The sequence below is a fragment of the Anomaloglossus baeobatrachus genome, chromosome 2, assembly GCF_048569485.1.
Source record: "Anomaloglossus baeobatrachus isolate aAnoBae1 chromosome 2, aAnoBae1.hap1, whole genome shotgun sequence".
NCBI lineage: Eukaryota > Metazoa > Chordata > Amphibia > Anura > Aromobatidae > Anomaloglossus > Anomaloglossus baeobatrachus.
In genome coordinates this window covers 666,401,525-666,429,038 of record NC_134354.1, presented here as the reverse complement: position 1 = coordinate 666,429,038, position 27,514 = coordinate 666,401,525, and the positions used below count along the sequence as shown (strand labels likewise).

Sequence of the window (27,514 nt, the reverse complement as noted above, 5' to 3'; positions counted from 1 at the left end):
TGCATGGGTTGAAGGAGAAAGAAGACAGAAGACCAGGATCATGGAGGGGTGAGAGGGAGTAATAAACATGGAGTCTCTAAGTGTGTCTGTGTATTTATTTCTATTAAAGTATTTTTTCTCTGTGTGGTGTCTTTCTTTTAACCCTTTATTGTAGAATCTTAATGGCCATGTCAAACTTGCCTGACATTAAGAATCTCTGGCTTAATACTAGCTAGTAAAACAAAGCTAGTATTAACCCAATATTACCCAGCAAGCCACCCGGCTTCAGAGCTGCTGGAAGAGTTGGATACAGCGCCAGATGATGGCGCTTCTATGAAAGCGCCATTTTCTGGGGCGGCTGCGGACTGCAATTCGCAGCAGAGGGGCCCAGAAAGCTCGGGCTAACTTGTGCTGCAGATTCCAATCCCCAGCTGCCTAGTTGTACCTGGCTGGAAACAAAAATGGGGCGAAGCCCATGTCATTTTTTTTTTTTTTAATTATTTCATGAAATTCATGAAATAATTAAAAAAAGGGCTTCCCTATATTTTTAGTTCCAAGCCGGGTACAAATAGGCAGCTGGGGGTTGGGGGCAGCCGTACCTGCCTGCTGTACCTGGCTAGCATACAAAAATATAGCGAAGCCCACGTCATTTTTTTGGTGGGAAAAAAACTTCTGAATACAGTCCTGGACGGACATGCAGATAAGGTTTGTCCAGCTCACCTGCTTAGTAGGAGACCCAAATACGATGGATATTGCAAGGAAAAGGGAGGTCGGCAAATCCTGGTAGTACAAAAAGAAGAATTCTTCCAGCAATTGATCCACGCAAATAATTTTTCTTAAAATCCAATTTTCTTTATTCAAGACATGTTAAAAAGTCCATAACATGGTCAAAGGAAGCCCATAGATGAGAGGACGCGTTTCGATCGACCTGATCTTAGTCTGTCTCTAAACCATATGGTCACAGGACTGATTAAAAAGGGGCGGAGACCCACCATGTGATCACATGGACAGAGAGAGCATAACAGACAAAATCTTTAACCCATTGTGAAAAAAAGCTATTTAAGCACTGATATAAACATTACTTTACACATATATATTTCTTTATGGAATTCAGACTACTTTTTTTTAAATATATATATATATATATATACAAAAGATTATTCAATAGGCGAATAATAGTTAGTTTCTTTTGTTAAGACCAGCGGGGAATCTAGTGCCCATAGAAAAAATCCATTTTATTCCTTTTTGAAAAAGGATTTCTTTTAAATTTCCACCTCTTTTTGGTAACTTTATTTTTTCAATAGTATTTACACTCGTATTATCCAAATTACCCGCATGAACGTCACGAAAATTTTGTGACGCTCCAGATAATTTTCTGGAGGAGGTATTGTTCACATCGTAGATGTGTTCAGACATCCTTTTTCTTAAGGATCGTGAAGTGCTGCCTATATACTGCAGCTGACAAGCTGTGCAGGAAATCAAATAGACTACATATTCAGAACCGCAATTAATCATGAAGGTAATTTCATAGGATTTTTTATCCACATAAAAGGAACATTTTTTAACATTTAACATATATCCACATAGTCCACAGGTCTTGTGGCCACACTTGTATGACCCCGTAGTCGGTAACCAATTTCCAGTGTTTTTTTCTTTGTTTACAAAAATGCATCTATTGGTGTGATCACTGGGTGATAGAATTGAACTCAAAGTACTATTTATTTTAGAAACAAACTTCACACCATCTTTTAAAATTTGGTGTAATATATCGTCAGTGGATAATATTGGTAAATATTTTTTAACAATTTGAATCACGTCATAATAGTTTTTACTAAACTTGGTAGAAAAAAACCCACTGGTTACGGATATGTTCAACTACAGGGATGTTCTATGGGCGCATAATTCTCTCCTTCATTAGCAGGCATATTCATGTTCTGGTGGGAGGAGCAATTTATTTTCAATCAAAACAATCCTTTTTCCTCGGATATTGCCATATATTTACGTTATATAGATGATATACTTATTATATGGCAGAATCCTGATGAGAATATTGCCAACTTCATTTCCTACATCAGTAACAATGCCCACAATCTAGCGTTTACATTTTTTCATCATCTTTCAAAAATTAATTTTTTGGATATTTCTTTCTATGGAAACAGCGATAATGGTAGCATAGATTGTGCTCTATATTGAAAGCCCATAGCGGGCAACTCTTTGTTGCATGCTAAGAGTTGCCATCCTAGGCATGTGATTGAAAACATCCCTGTAGGCGAATATATGTAGTGAGGTGCCAGGGGCGCCTCTGTGCTTGTAGTCATGGCACTTGAGAACTGGCTTACCCCTGGCTCCGCCGTCACTATAATGTCGGGAGATGACTTGGTGGGGCAGAGTGTGGTGGTGCAGTGATCATCCGGCGCACAAACACGCTGTAGGCAGGGTTCAATGCAAATAAACGACATGTTTTATTTTCATACTCCTTCTTCTTTTTAAAACACAATGCAGTAAGCCGGGTACACTTTCTGGAGCTGGGGGACCACCTGACCTGACGTGCCCTCCTGTGGGGATATGACCGGTTATTCCACTTCGCCGGGCTCCCACTGTTAGCTACCCACAGACCGGACCCACACCGGCTGCTTCACTCGCTGAGGTTACGTCTCCTCCTATCTTCTCCGGCGTCCCCGATTAATTCAGCTCCCACACTCTGCCCCTTGTTGTTCAGTCGCTCCTCCCGGGCCCAACTGCCACTTTCTACCACACACACTTTTTATCCTCCCCTAGTTTCTGCCGGCTCCTCCTCATTCCCTGTGGCGACAGCCGTCCCACCCGGCCACTAGGGGGTGCCCTAACACAAAACAACATCAGTAAAACACTTTTATTAAAACATCATAAACATTTCCGGATGACTATGCTTTCCTTTGTAGGGGTCTGCCCACCCACTACACTCCTCCCCTCTTAAAACCCGAGCCTCCCGGCAAGGCTCTATCACAAAAACACACATATTTAACACTAGGCACAACATGGCGAGTAATCTACGAACCAGTCCACAACAGGCGGCCCAGAAGAAAGGGGCACCAGTCCAGCGCCCGGTCTTAGCGGTGCCCGGAGGCTTAGCAGCGCTCCCGGTCTTTGGTGGCGCCCGGAGGCTTAGCAGCGCTCCCGGTCTTTGGTGGTGGACAACAGGAACAAAAAAACTGAAACAAAACTGCTCCCTCTTCGCCTTATGGAGGAGCCCCTGGCTCAGTTCAGCAGCGGACTCTCTCCGGGCTTAACAACTGGAACATGCGAAACACAACTTCTGCCGGTCTTCGTACAAGCCGACCAGGACTCTTACTCCGGAGGCCAGGACCGCTTCCATTCGGCTGCCTGAGCCTGGATGTAGTCACCCAGGGACTGCCCAGGTTGCCGGCGTACCCTCCGAAAAGACACAGGAGCGTAGGGGATCTCTGCTGGCGTGGCCTCTTCAGTCCCCGCCGGGGGTGATGGAGACGCTACCCGGGGTGGTTGAGGCACTGGTTGAGGCACATCTAGAACAATCACCGGGTGGTTGGTAATGCTCTGATTGACCGCCAGTACCGCCGGAGTGCTCTTTTCCGGGTCAGCGGTCAGGCCGGGCATCACCTCCGGTGCTACCGCCAAGGTACGTCTGGGACGGGACACATCGGTCGTCACCGGTTTTGACTGGTTCCGTCGCCGATTTTGGTGCTCTTCCCATTCTAGCTCCTGCTGCCATTGGGCCGCTTCACGTGGGGTCGGCATCCTGGTCATGCCGACCGCGAAAAGGCCGCGGCTTCCCGCCTCGGGTAGAAACTGTACTTTTTCACCCGGATAGAGGGTGTGGAGGCGCTGCGGTAACCCTTCCACATCCAGGTGTACCCGGTTATAGAAATAGTCATCTCCGGTTGCCTCTTCCCGGATAAAACCATAGCCTTCCTGCTGGTTAAACTTCACCACTATACCGGTGGTGAATTGTAGCGCCAGCTCTTCGCCGCCGGGACCGGCCATCATCTCCCGGGCGATGGTTTCCGCGAGCAGCCGCTCCTGGACGGGGTCTGGTACCGGGGATGGAGCCCTTGGGTAAGGTATGGGAGACGGGTGTACGTGGTCCCAGAAAAAGCCCCGGTGGTCTTGTTCCAGCTTCCGGGCAAGTACTTCTGCCGGCTCCTGTCCGGGGACGGATGGCGCGGCTGCCGCGGCGACGGGCGGAGGTGTCTCGAGGTCGGCATAGGGGATCCCCAGGGGCCGATTCCCCACCGGCAACTGTGTAGCATAAGTCGCCCGGACTTCTGTGGTAGTGCCTCCGGTCGCAGCGTCCCATGTGGTCAGCCAGGTCACTTTAGCCGGCCGTTCTGATCCTCCTGGCGCGGCCGGGATGTCGAGAGGGGACACTCCGGTAGCTGCAACGTGTTTGGGACCCCCTCGGCCCAGTCTAGTGAGTGCCAGGGCGGTCACCATTTCCTGCTGCTGTTCGGAGGTATCCATTTCAAGAACTCGCGACGTCTCTAGTAATGGCGGCGGAGTTGATGCTGAGACTGGAGGAAGTGGAGGCGGGCCTATGTTTCCCGCTCTTGGACATACTCCACCCCCAGCCTCACACATCATCTTGACTCCTCCGCGACGGTTCTTCTTTTCCTTCAAACCACCGCCCACTTCATATGTCTTTCTTCGTGCCCTGGGACCGGCACCTCCCCTCTTTGGGCGGAGTACTCCGAACTTCTTTTTCGGCACCGGCCAACCCCAGGCTCTTCTTTTGGCACCAATTTTTTGCGCGCTTTCTGTTTCTTCACAGACGACGGCCATCTTGCCGCCATCTTGTGCCCGGTCCAACGCTACAGGCACCGTATCTTCTTCTTCCCACCATGGGATCGGAAATCTTCTATCATAGTTCGGATCCTGTGCCCTAGGCACCACTTGATCTCCGACTTCTTGGGTCCCTGGCAGGGAATTCGTATCCTGCCGACTACGCCACTTGTAGTGAGGTGCCAGGGGCGCCTCTGTGCTTGTAGTCATGGCACTTGAGAACTGGCTTACCCCTGGCTCCGCCGTCACTATAATGTCGGGAGATGACTTGGTGGGGCAGAGTGTGGTGGTGCAGTGATCATCCGGCGCACAAACACGCTGTAGGCAGGGTTCAATGCAAATAAACGACATGTTTTATTTTCATACTCCTTCTTCTTTTTAAAACACAATGCAGTAAGCCGGGTACACTTTCTGGAGCTGGGGGACCACCTGACCTGACGTGCCCTCCTGTGGGGATATGACCGGTTATTCCACTTCGCCGGGCTCCCACTGTTAGCTACCCACAGACCGGACCCACACCGGCTTCTTCACTCGCTGAGGTTACGTCTCCTCCTATCTTCTCCGGCGTCCCCGATTAATTCAGCTCCCACACTCTGCCCCTTGTTGTTCAGTCGCTCCTCCCGGGCCCAACTGCCACTTTCTACCACACACACTTTTTATCCTCCCCTAGTTTCTGCCGGCTCCTCCTCATTCCCTGTGGCGACAGCCGTCCCACCCGGCCACTAGGGGGTGCCCTAACACAAAACAACATCAGTAAAACACTTTTATTAAAACATCATAAACATTTCCGGATGACTATGCTTTCCTTTGTAGGGGTCTGCCCACCCACTACACTTATACGAGCAAAAAGATGCTGTACTAGCAAGGAAGGTTTTGAAGCGCAATGCAGTAACATTGATAGAAGGTTTTTAGCCAGGGGATATAAAAATAAAAATCTTGAAAGCGCAAAAGCTAAAACTAAGGGCGGCTTTGCATGTTGCAACATCGCATGTGCGATGTTGGTGGGGTCAAATCGAAAGTGACGCACATCTGGCGTCACTTTCGACATCGTTGTGTGTAAATCCTAGATGATATGATTAACGAGTGCAAAAGCGTCGTTATCGTATCATCGGTGCAGGCTCCGACTTTTTCATAATTACGCTGCCGCGACAGGTACGATGCTGTTCCTCGTTCCTGCGGCAGCACACATTGCTGTGTGTAAAGCCGCAGGAGCGAGGAACATCTCCTTACCTGCCGCCGGCGGCTATACGAAAGGAAGAAGGTGGGCGGGATGTTTACATCCTGCTCATCTCCGCCCCTCCGCCGCCATTGGCCGCCTGCCGTGTGACGTCACTATGACGCCGCACAACCCGCCCCCTTAGGAAGGAGGCGGGTCGCCGGCCAGAGCGACGGTCGCAGGGCAGGTGATTGCATGTGAAGCTGGCGTAGCGATAATTTTCGCTACGCCAGCTATCACGAGATATCGTACCTGCGACGGGGGCGGGGACTGTCGCGTGCGACATCGCAGCTTTGGCTTGCGATGTCGCAACGTGCAAAGCCCGCCTAACTCTAAAAAGAGGAATCAATATCTGGACATCAATTAACCCCTTAACGACCGCAGGCAGTAAAATTACGTCCTAAATGACATAATGTTACTGCCCGCGGTCTGCCGGCGGCAGCATGCCGCGATCGGCGCACATCTCAGCTGATTTTCACAGCTGAGATGTGTGCCTGCTAGGCACGAGCAGAATCGTTATCTGCTCGTGCCGTTTAACCCCTTATATGGTGCTGTCAATATGTGACAGCGCCATTATAAGCGCGATTGCGGTAAAGTTTTACTTACCGCCCGATACCGGAGGTCACGTGACGCGATCACGTGACTTCCGATAGTTGTCATGGTAGCACAGGGTCATGTGATGACTCCTGCACTACGCCAGCGGCACAGCTAAAGAGAAAGAGAGCGTATCTGCTGTTTACAGCCTTGCAGTTGTGATCAGCAGATACTGTAGAGCAATAGGAATGCTGATCGCAATAGCCCCCTAGGGGAACTAGTAAAATAAAAAAAAAAAGTAAAAAAAAAAGTTTTAAAAAATTAAAAAAAAACAAAAAACCCTAAAAGTTCAAATCACCCCCCATTTGCCCTATTGAAAATTAAAGGGTTAAAAAAATAAAAAATATACACACTTTTGGTATCGCCGCGTTCAGAAACGCCCGATCTATCAAAATATAAAATCAATTAATCTGGTCAGTATACGGCGTAGCGGCAAAAAAATTCCAAACGCCAAAACGACGTTTTTTTGTCGCCACAACTTTTGCGCAAAATGCAATAAAAGGCGATCAAAACGTAGCATCTTCGCAAAATGGTACCGTTAAAAACGTCAGCTCGAGACGCAAAAAATAAGCCGTCACTGAGCTATAGATCCCGAAAAATGAGAGCGCTACGGGTCACGGAATATGGCGTAAAACGTGCGCCACTTTTTTCGGACAAACTTCCGATTTTTTTTTAACCCCTTATATAAAAGTAAACCTATAGAAGTTTGGTGTCTACGAACTCGCACTGACCTGAGGCATCACACCCACACATCAGTTTTACCATATAGTGAACACAGTGAATAAAATATCTCAAAAACCATAGTGCTATCGCACTTTTTTTGCAATTTTTCTGCATTTGGAATTTTTTTGCCGTTTTCCAGTACACTATATGGTAAACCTGATGGTTTAATTTAAAAGTACAGCTCATTCCGCAAAAAATGAGCCCTCACATGACCATATTGACTGAAAAATAAAAAAGTTACGTCTCTCAGAAAAAGAATGGCGAAAAAAAAAACGGAAAGCGAAAAATCGGCCAGTCGTGAAGGGGTTAAAATAAAAATTCTTTGCAAAGCACGTTACCAGTGTTTTTTTCTACCAAGTTTAGTAATAACTATTATGACGTGATTCAAATTGTTAAAAAATATTTACCAATATTATCCACTGACGATATATTACACAAAATTTTAAAAGATGGTGTGAAGTTTGTTTCTAAAAGAAATAGTACTTTGAGTTCAATTCTATCACCCAATGATTACACCAATAGAAGCGTTTTTGTAAACAAAGAAAAAAACATTGGAAATTGGTTACCGACTACGGGGTCATACAAGTGTGGCCACAAGACCTGTGGACTATGTGGATATATGTTAAATGTTAAAAAATGTTCCTCTTATGTGGATAAAAAATCCTATGAAATTACCTCCATGATTAATTGCGGTTCTGAATATGTAGTCTATTTGATTTCCTGCACAGCTTGTCAGCTGCAGTATATAGGCAGCACTTCACGATCCTTAAGAAAAAGGATTTCTGAACACACCTACGATGTGAACAATACCTCCTCCAGAAAATTATCTGGAGCGTTACAACATTTTCGTGACGTTCATGCGGGTAATTTGAATAATATGAGAGTAAATGCTATTGAAAAAATAAAGTTACCAAAAAGAGGTGGAAATTTAAAAGAAATCCTTTTTCAAAAATAAATAAAAATGGATTTTTTCTATGGCACTAGATTCCCCGCTGGTCTTAACAAAAGAAACAAGCTATTGTTCGCCTATTGAATACTCTTTTGTATAGATATATATATATTTTTTAAAAAAATTAGTCCGAATTCTATAAAGAAATATATATGTGTAAAGTAATGTTTATACAGTGCTCAAATAGCTTTTTTCACAATGGGTTAAAGATTTTGTCTGCTATACTCTCTCTAGAAAAGATAAGCCTGGCTCACTATCTAGTTGGGTGCTCTGGAGAAAAAACAACCTCAGAAAAATACATATAGCTCCGGCACTCCTTAGAAGAAATTGCAAAAAGTCTCGGGTGGTGCTGAATGCGTTTTTATTAAACCAAGAGTGAAGTCTGTCCCATAGACTTTCGGTCAACATCAGATCTTTATCAAGGGATCCATCAGACTAGAGTATTGTAGACATAAATATGCACCAACGGACAAGTGTAATCATCAATCGCGTCTAACAGTAGGGTTGGGTACTGTAAACGTGTAACCCAGGTAGTGTGTCGCGCTAAACGTACGAGAAGTAGGGGGAAGTCTCGTTTGCAACACTGTGGGGAGCGAGATACTGTTTGTATTTCTGTGCATGTGCTGACGGGCAAAAAAAGAAGAGAAGGGGGAAACCCAATTCAATATGTAGGGTATTATGCCCAAAGAGGTAGCCTGAATGATCAGGGTAGAAGTCACAAACAGTTGTTCTCGGTCGGAGGTAAGGACCATGTATATCCAGTCAAGCATTAAGGAATCTCATATGGCTGCCATATTGAGTGCATAAACATGCATGCTGTGGAAAACCACAATGGCAAGTCTTCAATAGGATCAGGTAAAGGATCTCACGATCTGGGTGCTAGGCAAAGAGAGCAGCTGCAGGCTTAACGGGGTAAAAACCGTGGAGAATCGTCAGGAGTGAGATAGGGGACATATAGCCGGCGCTGGACTGTGCCTGTGTCAGGGTGGGTGTGTGTAGACCGGATGCTCCTATGTCTATAGGACAGACTTCACTCTTGGTTTAATAAAAATGCATTCAGCACCACCCGAGACTTTTTGCAATTTCTTCTAAGGAGTGCCGGAGCTATATGTATTTTTCTGCTATACTCTCTCTGTCCATGTGATCACATGGTGGGTCTCAGCCCCTTTTTAATCAGTCCTGTGACCATATGGTTTAGAGACAGACTAAGATCAGGTCGATCGAAATGTGTCCTCTCATCTATGGGCTTCCTTTGACCATGTTATGGACTTTTTAATATGTCTTACTCTTGAATAAAGAAAATTGGATTTTAAGAAAAATTATTTGCGTGGATCAATTGCTGGAAGAATTCTTCTTTTAGTCCTGGATGGAGTATGCTGAGCCTTGTAGTTCAGCAGCTGTTGTCTGCTCTCCTGCATACAGTAGTGAATGGAGCATGCTGAGCCTTGTAGTTCTGCAGCTGCTGTCTGCTCTCCTGCATACACTAGTGAATGGAGCATTCTGAGCCTTGTAGTTCTGCTCCCCATGTCTCTCCCTCCAGCATACAGTCCTGGATGCAGCATGCTGAGCCTTGTAGTGCTGTCTGCTCTCCTCCATACAGACAGACAGCATCTACAGAACTACAAGGCTCAGCATACTCCATCCAGGACTGTATGCAGGAGTTTTTGCCCCCCCCCAAAAAATTACGTGGGCTTCGCCATGTTTTTATATGCTAGCCAGGTACAGCAGGCAGCTACGGGCTGCCTCGAACCCCCAGCTGCTTATTTTTACCCGGCTGGGAACCAAAAATATAGGGAAGCCCTTTTTTTATAATTATTTCATGAATTTCATGAAATAATTGAAAAAAAATTACGTGGGCTTCGCCCAATTTTTGTGTCCAGCCAGGTACAACTAGGTAGCTGCGGATTGGAATCCGCAGCGCAGGGTGCCCAAGCTTTCTGGGCACCCCTGCTGCGAAATGCAGTCCGCAGCCTCCCCAGAAAATGGCGCTTTCATAGCAGTGCCATCTTCTGCCGCTGTATCCAACTCTTCAAGCTGCCCTCTGACGGGTGGCTCGCTGGGTAATAATGGGGTTAGGGCTAGCTTTATATGACCACTATGAATTTATAGTACAGATAAAAAAAACACAACACACAGAAAAATATTTTTATTAGAAATAAAACACAACACAATTAGTGACTCCATGTTTATTGAAATAAAGAACCCCCCTCCGCAGTAATCCTGGGTCAAGGGTCCCGCGTCGTCCAATCCGGATCCAATATCATCTGATCGGTTTGCTGGAAGGCAAAGCGATCAGATGATGTGTCAGGTTCAAGGGCCTGAATCACATTACACAGCAGCTGATTGTATAAACGGCTTTTTTACAATCAGCTGATGCCTCAAACAAAACAAAACAAAACAAAAAAATACAAAATACACACTTCTGTGCAGACTCCTGTCCGACAGCAGCAGCTGATAGTTTAGCCGGCCAGGCGGTAAAAAGCCGGCCTCACCGCTCGACTTATAGTGTCAGCTGATTCCGTCAGGTGACCGCATCAGCTGATCATCGCCTGGTCTGAGAGAGAGAAAAGAGAGAGAAGAGAGAGAAGAGAGAGAGAAGAGAGAGAGAAGAGAGAGAGGGGGAGAGAGACAGAGGGAGAGAGACAGAGGGAGAGAGAAGAGAGGGAGAGAAGAGAGAGGAGGGAGAGGAGAGGGGAGAGAGAGGTGAGAGAGAGAGAAGAGAGAGAGAATAGAGAGAGGAGAGAGCAATGCAGCCTCATTCTGTGAACTGCTCCGATTTTAGAGGTGTGTCCCGCGGCTAACAGCTAATGTCCGGCTCCTCCCCTCAGTGCATAATTAAATTATAATTATAAATAATAATTATAATTTAAAATAAATTAAATTCTTTACCTGGACGGCCAGGTCTCGAACTCGTGAACTAATTCTTCTTAGGCAGTAGCTCTATCCATTGAGCCACTGTCTGTAATGAAAAGCATTGGAAGATTTGGTTAGATTAGTAGAGAATCCAGAAGTAGATTATTCAGCTACAAGGATGGACGGATGGATGAAGAGAGGGATGGATGGAGGGATAGAGGGATGGAGGGAGGGATGAAGGGACGGATGAATGAATGGAGAGATGGAGGGAGAGATGGAGGGAGAGATGGAGGGAGGGATGGAGGGAGGGATGGAGGGAGGGATGAATGGATGGAGGGAGGGATGGAGGGAGGGATGAATGGATGGAGGGATGGATGAATGGATGGAGGGATGGATGGGAGGTCAAACACTGGCACTACCGCACTCATCCTCGCACACACGCAGGCACTATGGCACTCATCATCCTCGCACACACACGCAGGCACTACAACCCCCATCATCCTCGCACGCACACGCAGGCACTACAACCCCCATCATCCTTGCACACACGCAGGCAATACAACCCCCATCATCCTCGCACACACGCAGGCACTACGGCACTCATCATACTCGCACACACGCAGGCATTACCTCAGTGATGTCCCCGCTGACAGCGCGGCTCACGTCAGTTGCCCTGTGGATCTGACACAGAGCGCACGTGTTCTATGGCGCTCCTGTCAGCTTCATGTAGCAGAGCTGGATGTGTCGCGGGACCTCGTGGATTATGCGGGACCTGGAGGGGTATTTAGGGATTTTAATAAAATGGTGAAAGAGGGTGTTTTTTTGTCTTTTATTCCAAATAAAGGATTTTTCGTTGTGTGTGTTTATTTACTTTAACTTACAGGTTAATCATGCAAGGTATCTCGGGGAGACGCCTGTCATGATTAACCCCTTATTACCCCGATTGCCACCGCACCAGGGCAATTCGGGATGAGCATCTAATGGATGCGGCAATTCCGAACGGCTGCCTGCTGATATTGTTAGGGTGGTGGGCTCCCCATAATGTGGCACTCCCCATCCTGACAATACCAGCCTCCAGCCATGTGGCTTTATCCTGGCTGGTATCAAAATTGGGGGGACCGCAGTTTGTTTTCTTTTTATTCTTATTTATTTATTTTTTAATTTTACTGCACGATATAGACCCGCCCGCCGGCGGCTGTGATTGGTTGCAGTGAGACAGTTGTCACTCATCGTGGGGGCATGTCTGACGGCAACCAATCATGGGAGCTGGTGGGCGGGAAAAGCAGGGAATACCAGATTGTATAATGAAGCGGCAGCCATTTTCAAAAGAGGAAAAGCCGCCGGAGCTTTGTGACAGCCGTGCAGCGCCGCGCCCATTATCAGTGAGTAGGAAAGAGAGAGGGATTGTGCTGGGGATGCAGGACGCATCCAAATACACAACGTGCGCACATAGCCTTATGCCGGCATCACACGGTACGATATATCGTGCAATATGTAGGCTGGGTCACGGATTCTGTGATGCACATCCGGCATCGTTAGAGATGTTGTACCGTGTGACACCTCCGAACGACTGTGAACAAGAAAAAATACTCACCTTATCGTTGCTCGTTGACACGTCATTTATTTTCAATATGTCGGTCCTCCTTCTGTGCTCCGGTTGTTCATCGTACCCGAGGCAGCACACATCGCTCCGTGTGACACTCCGGGAATGATGAACACAGCTTACCTGTGTCCCGCCAGCAATGCGGAAGGAAGAAGGTGGGCGGGATGTTTACGTCCCGCTCACTTCCGCCCCTCCGCTTCTATTGGCCGGCCGCTGTGTGACGTCGCTGTGACACCGAACGTCCCTCCCCCTTCAGGAAGAGGATGTTCGCCGCCCACAGGGAGGGGTTAACGACTTTTTGCGCCATGGGCAACTAATTGCCCGTGACGCACAAATGGCGGTGGCGGGTGCAATCGCACGATAGATCGTACTGTATGACGCCGGCCTTACTGTAAAAAGCCACACTTTTGTTGATCGAACATTATCGAACGTAACTCGAACAGCCGAACTTGAAGCAAATCATTCGAGTTCGTTGAACGACTCGAACACCGACCAAAATCACTGGAATTTGAAATTGGCGAACTGTTCGAATCGAACATCGCTCATCTCTAGTAGATAAGACTGATTCTCCCTAATTTCTTAGTACAAGTCTTTCCAGGATAAATTTTTAACAACCTTTTACACGGTTACGTTATGTGCATACGTCTTTTTCAGAGGGGTCTACTGAGGAACCCTCCAGAAAAAGCGCTAAAGAAAAGCTAAGGCTAAGTTTACAAGATAGGTTTTTGGTGGCACTGGGGTTCTGGGTCCCTAAGGGGGGTAGGCCCTGCATCCTTGTGGGGATGCAGAACCTTGTAGCACCCTGATGGTCTCAGGGGCGCTACACTTAGGCAGGCTTTGCACGTTGCGACATCGCAAGCCGATGCTGCGATGTCGCACGCGATAGTCCCCGCCCCCATCGCAGGTGCGATATCGTGTGATAGCTGGCGTAGCGAAAATTATCGCTACGCCAGCTTCACATTCACTCACCCGCCCTGCGACCGTCGCTCTGGCCGGCGACCCGCCTCCTTCCTGAGGGGGCGGGTCATGCGGCGTCATAGCGCGTCACACGGCAGGCGGCCAATGGCGGCGGAGGGGCGGAGATGAGCAGGATGTAAACATCCCGCCCATCTCCTTCCTTCCGCATATCCTACGGAAGCCGCAGTGACGGCGGTAGGAGATGTTCCTCGCTCCTGCGGCTTCACACACAGCGATGTGTGCTGCCGCAGGAACGAGGAACAACATCGGACCGTCGCGTCAGCGTAATTATGGATTACGCCGACGCTGCACCGATGATACGATTACGACGATTTTGCGCTCGTTAATCGTATCATCTAGGCTTTACACAGTACGATGTCGCATGCGATGCCGGATGTGCGTCACTTTCAATTGACCCCACCGACATCGCACCTGCGATGTCGTAGTGTGCAAAGCCCGCCTTAGTCTCGCTGTATCAAAAGGGCAGCGTCTTACAGGCCAAGCAAAGTGGATGGGATTTAGGCTAAAGGGGGCTTTACACGCTGCGACATCGCTAATGCGGAGTCATTGGGGTCACGGAATTTGTGACGCACATCCAGCTGCATTAGCGATGTTGCTGCGTGTGACACCGATGAGCGATTTTGCATCGTTGCAAAAACGTGCAAAATCGCTCATCGGTGACATGGGGGTCCATTCTCGATTATCGTTACTGCAGCAGTAACGATGTAGTTCGTCGCTCCTGCGGCAGCACACATCGCTGTGTGTGACGCCGCAGGAACGAGGAAGCTCTCCTTACCTGCCTCCCGGCCGCTATGAGGAAGGAAGGAGGTGGGCGGGATGTTCCGGCCACTCATCTCCGCCCCTCCGCTTCTATTGGGCGGCCGCAGAGTGACGTCACTTAGAAAGGAGGCGGTTCGCCGGTCACAGCGACGTTGCCGGGCAGGTAAGTATGTGTGACGGGTCTGCACGATGTTGTGCGGCACGGGCAGCGATTTGCCCATGTCGCACAACAGATGGGGGCGGGTACCCACGCTAGCGATATCGGGACCGATATCGCAGCGTGTAAAGTAGCCTTTAGACCGCACTTTGCGTTCATTTACTTGTAGTTCTAAACGCACATTTTGGGCTTAATTGATTTGACCAAAGTTGCCTTTTTCAGAAATTTAGCGCTGAAAACGCATGCATATTTACCGCATTTTAGATGCGTTTTCAGCGCTTTTTACATGCTTTTTCACCTGCGTTTTGACAGATGCGTTTTTAACATCAAGACACTGCTAAATAAAGTTTAATCTGTCAAACACAATGAAAAAAGAGAAAAAAAAGGAACACAGATTTTTAGAAATATTAAACAAAATAGAAATATTGATTAAAATTATAGTGGTAATATACTATTTATTGCAAAAATAGCAATAAATTATAATTTTTTTTAATATAATTGTCGGACTATGTGTGTGTGTGTAAAGGGACATATGAAATCATTATTTTAATGTCCAAAAAGCATGCGTTTTGGTAGTCCAAAACACATGTTTTCTGCACATAAAAAGCAGGTAAAACGCAGGAATTTGAAGGTATCTTGTTTTTTGCCATTTCTCATTGACTTCAATGTTAGTAAAACGCACCCAAAATGGCAAAAACAATTGACATGCTGCTTCTTGGAACGCATGGTTTTTGCCAAAAGATATGTGTCCAGACCGGGAGGACTGGTAGACCCAGGAGGTGGAACAGCTGGACCGAGCACCCCAACGGGGGGCAGGGTACACGGCAGCCGGAGCACTGGCGTGGCTGGGACGGGAGCCGCGTCCCACAGGGGACGGGAAGAACAAAGTCACTGGGGTCACGGAGCTCCTAAGACTGTACAGTATACTGGTACAGGTGCCGGGTAGGAAAGACAACCAGTAGTCCAGGTAACGGGACACGGCACAAGGGGACCTGAGCACCTAGCTCATAAGACTATGCTACAAGACACGTTGATCAGGCCTGCCCACATGGAAGGCCAGTCTTATATACCCAGCACAGCCTCATGTCATTTCCTGCTGCAGGTGTGCTGGGCCTATAAGACCAGGAGAGTGGGCGCGGCCCGGTCCTATACAGAATCATGTGGCTAAGACTCAGAGTCAGACTCCTGAGACCAGGAACAGGACTCAGGGGAGCATGAGCGGGAGCGGCAGGCATGACCGGCGGACACGTGAACTGGATCAGTGGGCAAGGAGCGGTGGTGCGCTGGCGAGGCTGGATCAGTGGGTACGGAACGGTGGTGCAATGCAGGTACGACTGGATAAGTGGGTACGGAGCGGTGGTGCGATGCAGGAACCGGCTCAGTGGGTAAGGAGGGCTGCCGGGACACCAGGAGCGTGACAGTACCCCCCCTTGAAGCCCCCCTCCCCGCGGCCGGGACATGTAAGCGCGCCGAAGAGGGGCAGCAACGTACTTCCGGGACAACCAGGACCGGGCCTCAGGACCGCAATTCACCCAATCGACCAGGAAGGACTGCTTACCCCGGACCGTTTTCATGGCCACTATGTCCCGTATCGGAGAACCCAAGTCAGCGGCAATGGAGGCAACAGAAAGGGGAGGACAGTCAGAAGCAGGACTGGAGTCTTGGACAACCGGATTGGGCGTCTCGAACCGGGTACAGGACAGTGTCTCATCCTCAGTAGCTGGTGGCAGTAAAGTCTCAATAGCCTGGGACGGTGGAACAACGCTAGACTGCGTCATCTCTTCTTCAGGACCCGGTGGTACCAAAGGCTCAAGTACCAGGAGCTGAAGAACGGGCTGTAGACAGTTAACATAGCACAAGGGACTCCAGCGAGTGATTGCGCCAGAGCGCCAACTGATGTCAGGGTCATGGAGTTGTAGCCAGGGCAGACCCAGCAGAAGCGCGGGAGCCATTTTCGGGATGACATACAAAGTAATAGTCTCAGTGTGCAGAGCACCAACACAGAGTCTCACGGGTTCGGTTGTATATATGACGAGTTCGTATAACGGTTTTCCGTCCACGGAGGCGAACCAGAGGGGTTTAGCAAGCGGGGTCACAGGTATCTGGTATCGGGACACTGTAGATTGGTGAATGAAATTACCCGCTGCCCCCGAATCGATGTGAGCCTCTGCCGTGAACCGGACCCTCTCAGTCGTAACTTGGACAGTCTGTGTAACCGGGACTGAGGGGATTCCAGTACAAAGGGTGGCGGTTCCCAGCATCCCTTGGACTCGGGGTCTTCCTGGTCTCTCAGGGCATGAGCGGAGCAGATGTGAACCGCTTCCACAATAGAAACACAGGCCCTGGGCGAGTCGCTCTGCACGGCGTTGCTCAGCTTGGCTCAGTCGGTCAATTTGCATTGGTTCAGGAGTAGAATGGCAGAACGGCAGTGGCGGGGGAACGGTAGACCTCTGCGGAACGGAGATGTGACGGATTGGTCGCTTCTCTCGGGATACTTCCTTGGTTCGCTCTTGGAAACGGAGGTCAATCCGGGTGGCTAGGGATATCAGAGCGTCCAAAGTACGGGGAACGTCACGACTGGCTAATTCGTCCTTAATGCGGCCCAACAGGCCCTCCCAAAAGGCTGCCGTCAATGCCTCGTTGTTCCAGCCTAGCTCAGAGGCAAGCGTGCAGAACTGGATGACGTACTGGCCCACCGTCAGGGTTCTTTGGCGTAGCTGGAGGAGTGAGGAGGTAACCGCGGTAGTGCGTCCCGGTTCATCAAAGGTACTTCGAAAAGCCTGAAGGAATTCCCGGATGTCGGTCGTCACCAGATCCTCATTCTCCCACAACGGATTTATCCAGGCCAATGCCTCGCCTTCCAGGTGGGACATCACAAAGGCTATCTTGGCTTGGTCGGAAGCGAAGAGGTGAGGGAGTAATTTGAAGTGCAGCGAGCACTGGTTCAAAAACCCCCGGCAGTTCTTGGGGTCCCCGGCATACCGAGGTGGAGCAGCGAGGCGAAGTTGCGAGGCCGCGGAGACAACGGGTTCGGATCCAGACACCGTTTGCTGTGTGGATTGAGACGAGCTGGCGGTCTGTAACGTGTACAACCGGTGGTCCACAGACGTCAGGAACTTCAGTATGCGGTGTAAGGTTTCACGCTTTTGCACCAGTTCCTGGCGTAGTTCAGCCAGCTCAGACATTTGTGCTCCAGCGGGATCCATGGCATGATCAATATGTCAGGACCGGGAGGACTGGTAGACCCAGGAGGTGGATCCGCTGGACCGAGCACCCTACCGGGGGGCAGGGTACACGGCAGCCGGAGCACTGGCGTGGCCGGGACGGGAGCCGCGTCCCACAGGGGACGGGAAGAACAAAGTCACTGGGGTCACGGAGTTCCTAAGACTGTACAGTATACTGGTACAGATGCCAGGTAGGAAAGACAACCAGTAGTCCAGGTAACGGGACACGGCACAAGGGGACCTGAGCACCTAGCTCATAAGACTATGCTACAAGACACGTTGATCAGGCCCCGCACACATGGAAGGCCAGTCTTATATACCCAGCACAGCCTCATGTCATTTCCTGCTGCAGGTGTGCTGGGCCTATAAGACCAGGAGAGTGGGCGCGGCCCGGTCCTATACAGAATCATGTGGCTAAGACTCAGAGTCAGACTTCTGAGACCAGGAACAGGACTCAGGGGAGCATGAGCGGGAGCGGCAGGCGTGACCGGCGGACACGTGAACTGGATCAGTGGGCAAGGATCGGTGGTGCCCTGGCGAGGCTGGATCAGTGGGTACGGAGCGGTGGTGCGATGCAGGTACGACTGGATCAGTGGGTACGGAGCGGAGGTGCGATGCAGGAACCGGCTCAATGGGTAAGGAGGGCTGCCGGGACACCGGGAGCGTGACAATATGCAAATTAAACGCAGCGTTTAGAACTGCAAAGTGCGGTCTAGAAATCCCCATTTTCCATAGACTTTGCTCTGAAATCAAAACACATGCCTTTTGGCATGAAAAATGTGCTTCTCAAAACGGACCTAAAAAGCACCTAAAAAGCAGGTGGAAACGCAAAGTGTGCTCTTAGCCTTATAGAAATCTCCTTCCCGCAGTGCTTCTTTTTTACTCAGTGTAAACTGATCTGCAGTGCGTTTCAAATCCGCAGCATGTCAATCTCTCTTGCAGATACACGGTGTTATGTGCAGATTTTACCCATAGACTTGTATAAAATATAGGATCCCTGAAGGCAAAAAACGCACATGAGTTTTTAATACATTTCTGTGTCAAAAATACATGTAGCCCGCACCTAAGAATATCAATAAACTTTTGTCAAAGCCAAATACCAGGAAGTATCAAAAACAAAGCAGTTTTATTTAAAGCATGACAAACCAAGAAGATAAAAAATCCACCGTATCAAAAATACGTTAAAAAAGCACACACAAAAAACACAATACAAAAACACAAATAACCTAATTTAAATAATAGGTTTAGAAATTCTGCAACATCAAAAACTCACCAAAAGCTCAACGTGGGAACAAAGACTACAGGCTCTTTTCTACTTGCAATTTGCATGTGCAAGTGCAATCCGATAAAAAAAAAAAATCGGATTGCACTCACACCAGTGTTAATCAATGAGGCAGTTTCCTCTTTCCTGTTATTTTTCGACACGAATTGTGCTCTCGGTGCAATCACAGCATGCTGCGTTTTGCAGTGAGTCTCGGCTCACACGTGTGTAAAATCGCACTGCACTCCATCTGCGCACGTGCGGACTCTGGGCATCCTTATTTGAAGTTCTCACACAGACATCATCAGAATGGCTCCTACCTTGCCGGCCACCTCACACAGCAGCTGTGCCAGTCGCCTCACACAGCAGCTGTGTCAGTCGCCTCACACAGCAGCTGTGCTGGCCACCACACACAGTAGCTGTGCCGCTTGCCGCATATAGCAGCTGCGCCACCTGCCGCACACAGCAGCTCCACCGGGAACCACAAACAGCAGCCACCGGCCACCGTACAGAGCCCCTGCCTCCTGTGACCGTTTTCCATCAACCAAATCTGTGCTTTGGGCTGATGAGTCCAAATTTGAGATCTTTGGATCCAACCACTTTGTCTTTGTGCAACGCAGAAAAGGTGAACGGGTAAACTGTACATGCCTGGTTCCCACCGTGAAGCATGGAGGAGGAGGTGTGATGGTGACCAAAAGGTTGGACACACCTTCTCATTCAAAGAGTTTTCTTTATTTTCATGACTCTGAAAATTGTAGATTCACATTGAAGGCATCAAAACTATGAATTAACACATGTGGAATGAAATACTTAACAAAAAAGTGTGAAACAACTGAAAATATGTTTTATATTCTAGGTTCTTCACAGTAGCCACCATTTGTTTTGATTACTGCTTTGCACACTCTTGGCATTCTCTTGATGAACTTCAAGAAGTAGTCACCGAAAATGGTCTTCCAACAGTCTTGAACGAGTTCCCAGAGATGCTTAGCACTTGTTGGCCCTTTTGCCTTCACTCTGCGGTCCAGCTCACCCCAAACCATCTCGATTGGGTTCAGGTCTGGTGACAGTGGAGATCAGGTCATCTGGCATAGCACCCATCACTCTCCTTTTTAGTCAAATAGCCCTTACACAACCTGGAGGTTTCTTTGAGGTCATTGTCCTGTTGAAAAATAAATGATGGTCCAACTAAATGGAAAAACCGGTTGGAATAGCATGTCGCTGCAAGATGCTGTGGTAGCCATGCTGGCTCAGTATGCCTTTAATTTTGAATAAATCCCCAACAGTGTCACCAGCAAAGCACCCCCACACCATCACACCTCCTCCATGCTTCACGCTGGGAACCAGGCATGAGGAGTCCATCCGTTCACCTTTTGCATCGCACAAAGTTGGATCCAAAGATCTCAAATTTGGACTCATCAGACAAAAGCACAGATTTCCACTAGTCTAATGTCCATTCCTTGTGTTCTTTAGCCCAAACAGGTCTCTTCTGCTTGTTGCCTGTCCTTAGCAGTGGTTTCCTAGCAGCTATTTTATCATGAAGGCCTGCTGCACAAAGTCTCCTCTTAGCAGTTGTTTCCCAATTTTTTGGACTGACTGAACTTCATTTCTTAAAGTAATGATGGGCACTCATTTTCCTTTACTTAGCTACTTTTTTCTTGCCATAATACAAATTCTAACAGTCTATTCAGTAGGACTATCAGCTGTGTAAGGCCCGTTTCACACATCAGTGAAAAACACAGACGTTTTTCACTGGCATGTAAAACACGCACATGTCCCTGCATGTGCCGTGAATCACGGCACACGTGGGTTGTCTAAGTGCAATCCGGGCTCCGTTCTCCGTGGCCCGTGATTGCACTTAGTAATCAACTCACCTGTGCGCGCTCCCGCTGTCCATGGTGCTGATCGCTCCCGCGGTGCCGGCGCTGACCCCCGCAGCAGCTGCTTCCGGGACGGCTGTGTCGCGCATCATGAATATGCGCGACAATAATGAGCCGGCTTAGAAGCAGCAGGGAGAACGGGCTGCAGAGGACATCGCTGGACGCCGGGTGAGTTAAAATGTTTTTTATTTTAAAAGCACGTTTTTTTCTGGCACGTGTTTCACGGACCACACCACTGCGTGGTCCGTGGGACATCAGTGATGCCAGAAAAAAATGGACATGTTCCGTGCGGCAAACACGCACACGCGGGTACGCCGCACGGAGGCCCGTGCAGTGAAAAATCACTGACGTGTGAGCAGACCCATTGATTATAATGGGTCTGCGTATGTCAGTGATTCTGGTACGTTTAAAAAAAAGCACAAACGTACCAGAATCACTGACGTGTGAAAGGGGCCTTACCACCAGACTTCTGCACAACACAACTGATGGTCCCATTTATAAGGCAAGAAATCCCACTTATTAAACCTGACAGGGCACACCTGTGAAGTGAAAACCATTTCCGGTGACTACCTCTTGAAGCTCATCAAGAGAATGCCAAGAGTGTGCAAAGCAGTAATCAAAGCAAAAGGTGGCTACTTTGAAGAACCTAGAATATAAGACATATTTTCAGTTGTTTCACACTTTTTTGTTAAGTATTTCACTCCACATGTGTTAATTCATAGTTTTGATGCCTTCAATGTGAATGTACAATTTTCAGAGTCATGAAAATAAAAAAAACTCTTTGAATGAGGTGTGTCAAAACCTTTGGTCTGTACTGTATATATATATATATATATATATATAGATATATGTTATAAGAAGGCAACCGGTGATGTTATTAATGGGCGGTATGTATCACCAAAGTGGTGTAAGCCTGAAGCTTCGTTGTGGTACTTGTATTGCCGCAGCTTTGTATTATGATGTTCACTGGGTCAGGCCACCTACATACCCTGCCCATGGGTGTGCCAGAGAAGAGCCAATATAGCAAAATACCAAACAAATCCACAGTACTCGCAATAGTAAATAGCTGGATCAAGGAGGAGCCTAGTAAAGTAAAAAAAAGCCTAAAACATAACTTTTATTTTACATATATAATAAAAGGTGAACACTGTTCACTGAAAGGGGAGAATTAAAAACACGTGAAATCAGCAATACTGATGAATATGCTGAAAAATAGGGCACAACAAACAACCCAATCAGGTCACTACCATAAATCTGGCTAAAATGGAGGTGGTACACTCTAGAACCGTAACAGGTCAACCACCAAAAATATAGCCAGGGTGAAATATCAAAACACCCAAAATACTCAGAACAGAAACCCCCTGAATACCTTAAAGGGGGGGAAGTATTATGGTGCCTGGAAGTGAAAAAACAATGACAAGTGGACCTGGGCTCCACAAAATTAAATCGCCAAACAAAGGGAACGGTCTTACCAGATCCAGAAGCAATCATAGGGCAGCATATAAGAGGTTAAGGCTCAAAGGGAGGCTGTCAGCCAGCGCATTAGATCCCACAGATCAGTCAAGAAGGAACCTCTATCAGGCAATGAAACACATACTCCCAACCCGTTTCATGGTATGCAATCATCAGGGGAGTCCAAATAGTGCTTAAAGGAAACTGCCAGTATGCATAACGTGTGGCAGTAAAATCCACTAATGCCCAAAACACTGTAAAAATAAGGAGTACAAAGTGTAAGAGTAAATAAACTTGGCAAAAGATATACAGTTAGGTCCAGAAATATTTGGACAGTGACACAAGTTTTGTTATTTTAGCTGATTACAAAAACATGTTCAGAAATACAATTATATATATAATATGGGCTGAAAGTGCACACTCCCAGCTGCAATATGAGAGTTTTCACATCCAAATCGAAGAAAGGGTTTAGGAATCATAGCTCTGTAATGCATAGCCTCCTCTTATTCAAGGGACCAAAAGTAATTGGACAAGGGACTCTAAGGGCTGCAATTAACTCTGAAGGCGTCTCCCTCGTTAACCTGTAATCAATGAAGTAGTTAAAAGGTCTGGGGTTGATTACAGGTGTGTGGTTTTGCATTTGGAAGCTGTTGCTGTGACCAGACAACATGCGGTCTAAGGAACTCTCAATTGAGGTGAAGCAGAACATCCTGAGGCTGAAAAAAAAGAAAAAATCCATCAGAGAGATTGCAGACATGCTTGGAGTAGCAAAATCAACAGTCAGGTACATTCTGAGAAAAAGGAATTGACTGGTGAGCTTGGGAACTCAAAAAGGCCTGGGCATCCACGGATGACAACAGTGGTGGATGATCGCCGCATACTTTCTTTGGTGAAGAAGAACCCGTTCACAACATCAACTGAAGTCCAGAACACTCTCAGTGAAGTAGGTGTATCTGTCTCTAAGTCAACAGTAAAGAGAAGACTCCATGAAAGTAAATACAAAGGGTTCACATCTAGATGCAAACCATTCATCAATTCCAAAAATAGACAGGCCAGAGTTAAATTTGCTGAAAAACACCTCATGAAGACAGCTCAGTTCTGGAAAAGTATTCTATGGACAGATGAGACAAAGATCAACCTGTACCAGAATGATGGGAAGAAAAAAGTTTGGAGAAGAAAGGGAACGGCACATGATCCAAGGCACACCACATCCTCTGTAAAACATGGTGGAGGCAACGTGATGGCATGGGCATGCATGGCTTTCAATGGCACTGGGTCACTTGTGTTTATTGATGACATAACAGCAGACAAGAGTAGCCGGATGAATTCTGAAGTGTACCGGGATATACTTTCAGCCCAGATTCAGCCAAATGCCGCAAAGTTGATCGGACGGCGCTTCATAGTACAGATGGACAATGACCCCAAGCATACAGCCAAAGCTACCCAGGAGTTCATGAGTGCAAAAAAGTGGAACCTTCTGCAATGGCCAAGTCAATCACCAGATCTTAACCCAATTGAGCATGCATTTCACTTGCTCAAATCCAGACTTAAGACAGAAAGACCCACAAACAAGCAAGACCTGAAGGCTGCGGCTGTAAAGGCCTGGAAAAGCATTAAAAAGGAGGAAACCCAGCGTTTGGTGATGTCCATGGGTTCCAGACTTAAGGCAGTGATTGCCTCCAAAGGATTCGCAACAAAATATTGAAAATAAAAATATTTTGTTTGGGTTTGGTTTATTTGTCCAATTACTTTTGACCTCCTAAAATGTGGAGTGTTTGTAAAGAAATGTGTACAATTCCTACAATTTCTATCAGATATTTTTGTTCAAACCTTCAAATTAAACGTTACAATCTGCACTTGAATTCTGTTGTCGAGATTTCATTTCAAATCCAATGTGGTGGCATGCAGAGCCCAACTCGCGAAAATTGTGTCACTGTCCAAATATTTCTGGACCTAACTGTATTACTGTGCCCCAAGGGTTAGAATACTCACCGCATACATCTGTATGCCAGGACCAAGTTTCAAGATTGCCGCGCTCTGCGTCCGGGAGCAGACTCCATTTATAGCCCGGCGCATGCGCGGACGCTTAATCCTCAACAATGACGCGCACTCCCATAAAGCACACAAACCGGAAGTGTCGTGTCATCGGTTACTGCGTCACAGAGGAGCGACGGCGGCCTTACCTGATGATGTCACATCCTAGTAAGTGGAACGCACGCTGCTGGTGCGTAACCATGGCAGCATAGACGCTTACTGGTGTTAGCGCTACGTACTAGAAACATGTTAGATCACGCGGGCACAGGACCTCCACGTGATAGGTATATATTAACACTATAATGGATCAGGCTCAGTCACAATAGAATATAGGACACGGACTAGGAAATCCAATGGGATATTCAATGAGAAAGTAAGGGGTGGGGGGGTGTGAGAAGGAACAAGGGGAGGGGGGGAGGCTACATGTCAGACTAGGGAATATATTAGGGTTATGAATTTCCTTATAGGGGCTGAAGAAGCGGGCAACAGGTCAGCCAGAACCACCCATAATGCCAATGTACAGGGTATGTAAATTGAATAAACAGAAGGATCAAAATCCATTAACCCCTAGATTTCAGAACATCACATCTAGAAGGTTACGAGTCATGGCGGGGGGGGCTACAAAAGGATGGTCGACAGAAAGCCTATGGACTGGAGGGGGAGGACAGGCCAGTCAGATATAAGAAAATGGGATAGGAACTAAAGTGCATGCTAAGGAATATTCCTGTGCTAGTTCTAACCCTACCTAACATGTGGAGGTCGGCACCCTAATATTCCCCACGCCCATGGCGCCCCCACTCGGACGTCAGCTGTCCCTCCTACTATGCCCTAACTCTGTGGTGCATCTAGAAAAGGTGTGAAAGAAAAAGACTCATTCAGGCCTACCGGCACCATGGTGTTCAGGCTATATATCCAAAAAGACTATTTTTGGAGAATTTTTTTATCCCAGTTACCCCCTCGTAAAGGGGGGCAGATAGAGTCAATCCCCATAACTTTAAAGCTCCCCAGATCACCATTATGGAAAGCATTAATATGCCTTGCAATGGGAGTGTCGTTTTTCTTAACAATATCGTTTTTATGCTCTCCTACTCTTCACCTCAGCTCCCTGATAGTCTTCCCTACGTACAATTTGCCACATACGCAGCTGATCTTGTACACAACTCCCTTTGATTTACAGGTAATCAGAGACCTTATGGACATTTTTTTGCTGTTATTAGAGTTAGTAAACTCCTTTCCCTCCTCAACAAATCTGCAGTTTACACAGTCATGACACTTAAAACAGCCTTTGGGCTCACTCGCTGCCATGACTGGCCGGTCCTCTTTGAAGTGACTATGCCCAAGCCTATCGCCCAAGGATCTTGCCTTTCTAAAGGTAATGGACGGATGATTCAATAGACATTTGTTGATAGTAGGGTCCATGTGTAGAATTGGCCAGTATTTAGAAAGTGTTCTCCTGACGTCTACTGCGCCATTATTGAAAGTTGTGATAAATCTCAAGTATCAGATGAACCGTCACATCTGAGATTGGGATTCAGCAAATTAGTATGATCTAGCTTACATACCGAATTGTACGCTTTTTGGATTACCCCCTCAGGATAACCCCTCTCTCTCTCAAGCGTCCCATCAAGTCAGCCGACTGTGTTTTAAAGCTCATCTCATCAGAGCAATTCCGTTTTATTCTTAATAACTGTCCCTTAGGGATTCTTCTCTTTAGGGGACCAGGATGCGTGCTTTCCCATTTTAGTAGGGAATTGGAGGATGTAGCTTTCCTAAAAGTGGTTGATTTGAGGCGACCTTCAGGACCCCTTTCCACCAAGACATCCAAAAAATCCAGACTATCTTTATCCGTTTCACATGTAAAGTGTAGGCCTATATTGTTGTCATTTAGTTTGGCCATGGACAGATGAAAATCAGCCTCCTGTCCCTTCCAGATTACAAAGACGTCGTCTATGTACCTGATCCATAAGACAACGTCATCTGTATCCAAGAGACTACCAATAACCACCGTTTCCTCCCACCAGCCCAGGAGGAGATTTGCATACGATGGGGCACAGCAACTCCTCATCGCGGTCCCCCAGAGCTGGTAAAAGAATCTCCCGCCAAAAGTGAAGACATTTCTGGTGAGGCATTATGCTGGAAAAATTGACTCCCCCTAGAGCTAAGAAAATATTTTACAGCTCCCATTCCAGCATCATGTGCGATAGATGAGTACAATGCCTCAGCATCAATGCTGCATAGCATAATCCCCTCCTCTAGTAAAATGTCATCAATTCTGCGCAGAAAATCGGTGGTATCCCTCAGATATGAGTTGAGGGATAGCACAAAGGGTCTTATGATTTTATCCACATAGACAATCTTTCAGTCAAACTGCCTATACCCGATACAATAGGGCGGCCATTTAAGGGGCTAAGGCCCTTATGTATCTTTGGTAAGATGTAGAAAGTCGCCACTATGGGAAAGTACGCAGGAGATAGTCAAATTCATTTTTATCAATGATGTTCATGTCTAGAGCCTCCCTAAGCAGACTCATTAATTCCTCTTTGAATGCTGGAATAGGATTAGAATCCAATTTGGCATAACAAGATTCATCATTAAGGATGTAAAGACAGATCCTTTTATAGTCATTGGAGTCCAGTATCACCACGTTTCCCCCTTTGTCAGAGGGTTTTAAGGTGATACTGGAGTCCTTCTCCAAATTCTGAAGACTAAGCATTTCTGTCCTTGTCAAATTGTATTGACCCTTGTTTCCCTTAGTACCGGTCCTGATATCTTCAGTGACCAGATTGACGAAGACATCAATAACATCAATCTCCGTCATGACTGGGGGCATTTTCACACTTCTATTCTTTAGGTTGGTGAAAGGGCCCTCACCAATGTCATTTGGATTGACATCTCCCAGATGAAATAGCAGTCTGTCATCCTGTAAAATATCCTCTGGGATCCCTAGGTCAGCAGAGGTTTTTTCAGTTTGCTTGCCAAAAAAATGTTACCACTTAAGACGTCTCGCAAACAGATGCAAGTCCTTTATTGCTCCGAACTCATCAAAGTCTGTGGTAGG

At 47.3% G+C, this 27,514-nt stretch overlaps 1 protein-coding gene across 2 annotated transcripts in view; it reads right to left on the bottom strand.

Annotated features, from left to right (window-relative positions):
* LOC142292038 (glycoprotein-N-acetylgalactosamine 3-beta-galactosyltransferase 1-like) overlaps positions 1 to 27,514 on the bottom strand; it is a 194,558-nt gene that overhangs the window by 55,903 nt on the left and 111,141 nt on the right. The window lies entirely within an intron of this gene.